The sequence below is a fragment of the Microtus ochrogaster genome, chromosome 15 (assembly GCF_000317375.1).
Source record: "Microtus ochrogaster isolate Prairie Vole_2 chromosome 15, MicOch1.0, whole genome shotgun sequence".
Taxonomy (NCBI): Eukaryota; Metazoa; Chordata; class Mammalia; order Rodentia; family Cricetidae; genus Microtus; species Microtus ochrogaster.
In genome coordinates, this window is record NC_022017.1 from 14960501 (window position 1) to 14963989 (window position 3489).

At 51.8% G+C, this 3489-nt stretch overlaps 1 protein-coding gene across 1 annotated transcript in view; it reads right to left on the reverse strand.

Moving 5' to 3' along the window:
* Triobp (TRIO and F-actin binding protein) overlaps window positions 1–3489 on the reverse strand; it is a 22764-nt gene that overhangs the window by 6339 nt on the left and 12936 nt on the right. The gene's annotated exons all lie outside the window — the stretch shown is intronic.

The following is a 3489-nucleotide window of genomic DNA, read 5'->3' on the forward strand; positions in this document are numbered from 1 at the left end:
CCATCCACTCCTCACCCACAGACTTCACTCACCCCCTTTCTGCTTCGAGTTTTGCAATGATTCCCCAGCTGCAAGACAAAGTCTGGTTTCCCTGGCTCCATCTCTGTCCAGCCCACAGCTAAGCAACCTCACAGCTATAAAACCAGTTCTTGGGAGGGTGAAACGGCTCTGTGGGCAAAGGCACTTGCTGGGTAAGTCTGAGAATGCAAGGAGAAGGAGAACTGACTCCATGAAGTTGTGTTCTGATTTCCACATGCCGTGGCATGCATGTGTCCACCCCCCTGCAATAATAACAACTTAGAAAAAGCAACGCTGTCTGCCTGCAGTGCTGCAGTGGGAACTGCTCTCCTTCCTGGATATCTCATATTCCCCACAGCCCATCTTTTTTTTTTTTTCCAAGACAGGGTTTCTCTGTAGCTTTGGAGCCTGTCCTGGAACTAGCTCTTGTAGACCAGGCTGGCCTTGAACAAACAGAGATACAGAGAGATCTGCCTGCTGGGACTAAAGGTGCGTGCCACCACCACCTGGCTCCCCACAGCCGATCTTAAACATCTTTACTAGTTCTGCCTCTGGGCAGCCTCTCCCCTGCCTCCCAAGATCCTGCTTCTCTGAGAACATAATAGCCTGGTGACAAGGAACACCTGACCTAGCTTAGGCCTGGGGTGCAGGCCAGGGTAAGTCACATGGCAGGGGCTGAGTAAGTGAGCTGGAACTGTTGATGCCATAAAAAATGGCTTTGTAGACAAGATGTAGGTAGACCCATGTGTGCTGCTGGAGTACCCACTGCGGCCGATGGGTATGGGCAGATTGCTGTTATCACCGTCCTTTTGAGAGGGGGTCTTGATACGCAGCCAGGCTGGCCTTGAACTCACAACATTCCTGCCTCAGCCCCCTAAGTGCTTAGGATTACAGGCCTCCTTGCGTTTTTTTGCAACTCTAGCCCTTGCCTGGGCAGGCCCACTCCTAGGGACATGCCACAGGAAGTTACCTGCATACAAAGACCAGGGGACAGCGGTGGGGTCTAAACCTGCAAAGGGCAATCGGCAGCTGCTGGAAGGCAGAGATGCCATGCAGACTGCTGTGGAATGAAAGCTGACTCTGGACAAAATTCACAGGTGCAGAACAGGCCACGGCCTGCCCTAGTCCAGGTATGCAAAAACAGAAAATGCTGGAAGGATATTATGGCAGGCTAAATAACAGCTCTCCAAGGATATCCATATATGACCTGGGACTGCCTTGGTCCATGAGGAAAGGAACTAAGGCCTCTAGCCAGCTGACCCTAGAAGCAGAAGACTGTCCTAGACAATCCGGTGGCCCGAGGAATAGACGACGGATGGGGGCAGGGAAGGCACAGAAGATAAGCATCTAGAGACCAGGAGAGGACACACGCTGTGAGTGAAAAGTTTTGAAATGAAGGAAGGGAACACAGGCAAGGCTGCAGAGCTCACGTCCCACCTGCAGCCTAGGAGAGGAGCACAATCCAGGCCCCCACCCCCACCCCCACCCCCACCCCACTTAGCCTGCGTTGGGCTTTAGCAAGAGAATTAGCAAGTCTGTGTCCCTGACCCAGCTGTCGGTGGGGTTTGTCGCCTTGGCCACAGGAAGCTGATCTAGACACGTACAATGGTGGACAGAGGTACACATGGGGCTGGGGGCAGCTTCAAGGTCCATTTCTTCTTACATTTTTTTTTAGGGGTGGGGTCCCAAATGCCACAGTATACTGGTGGTCAAAGATTCTTTCCTTCCTTCTATCGTGTGGGTGCCTGGGATGGAACTCAGGTCTTCAGTCTTGGAGGCAAGTATCTTTACCCAGAGTCATCTTGAAGGCCTTTGAGGGCTTATTTCTAACCTTTTAATTTAGATAAATTTTGCAGTGGAACCCGAACCCTTGAGCGTGCTAGCTCTACCACTGAGCTACAGTCCCAGACCTTCACTTGATTTTTTTTTTTTTTAAAAGACAAAGTCTTGGTCTAAGACTGTAGCCTCCAGTTAAGGCTGGCCTTGTGTTTACTATCTGGCCCCAGCTTCCCAAATGCTGGGATTCTGCACCACCAATGCCTGGCATCTGCATTACTTTAAAAAATGTAAATGTGGTTCTTGTATAATTTATTTTTAATTATTTTTTGTTTTGTTTTGTTGAGACAGGGTTTCTCTGTATATCTCTGGCTGTTCTGGAACTTAATAATCTGTAGACCAGGTTGGCCTTGAACTCATGGAGATGGAGATCCACTTGCCTCTACCTCCTGAGTGCTTGGGATTAAAAGCCTGCACCACCACCACCAGGCAAATTTTTGGTTTTCTGAATCAGGGTCTCACTATGTAGCTCTGGCTACCTTTAAACTCACTATGTAGACTAGGCTGTCTTTGAACTCATGGAGATCCGCCTGCTTCTGCCTCCTGAGTGCTCGGATTAAAGGTGCGCACCATCACGTTAGGCTATGTTTCATGTATAATTACAAAAATGCCTGGGAGGTGAAGAGATAGCTGGATGGGCAAGCTACTTTCTGTGCGTAAGAACCTGAGTTCAGAGCCTAGCACCCACATAAAAACACACTAGTAACCCCAGTGCTGGCTGAGAGACAGATCCCCAGCCACACAGCCAGCTCTAGCTTCAGTGAGAGACCCTGTCTGAAAAACATAAGTCAGGCATGGTGGCACACACTTTTAATCCCAGGAGAGAACCAGAAAGCAAGGGCTCCAGGCCTGCCTACAGTTCAAAGGTCACACCACACTTCTGAGCCCCAGTTTTCTTACTGAGATGCTTAGGCGCCACAGCCGCGCTTTGAAGTTTTCAGTTGAGTAAAGCAAGCTTGTTCTCAGGTGAAATCTGCAGCTGGCTTTCACTGCAAACAGCGCACACAGCTGCTCTGATCCCAGCGAGTGGACCCTCCCAGCGAGGACTCCCCAGTTCCACTCAGTGACCCCAGACTGTAGTATTGACTCAGCCTGCACGCCAGGCCCCACCCAGGGCAGGACCTGACAACACTGGGCTGGGCCACTTCCACCCTCCCTTAGCCCAGGTGCCCAGGAGAGCCTCCTCAACAGTTTCCCAAACCTTGGCTTCTTCAGCTGATCTCCCCACTCACAAACCAGTGGGTAGCCAGCCCCTGCTAGTGTGGTGGTCCAGCCTGGGACCCCAAGGGTGCCCTCCCAGGCCCTAGGCACCAGGGTCCCAGATCTTCCTACAGACCTCTGCCAGCACTGTCCTGGCCCTTTAGGCTTGGGCCTTGTCCTCTCCTTCCTCTCCTTATCCGCAGCGCCCCAAGACCGCCCGTGTGTCACTGCAGCACTCTTGGCCTCTGCAGGGCACCAGCTCTTCAGCTTGCCCTTGGGGCTCTACTGTAGTCACCAACTGGCCTTCTACCCTCACCACAGCTAATATCCCCACCCACTCACCACTAGAGCTCTGATCGGTTGTGACCCTCAGGGTACTTTCCAAGAACCTCCTCGCGTCTCACACACCACACACACACACACACACACACACAC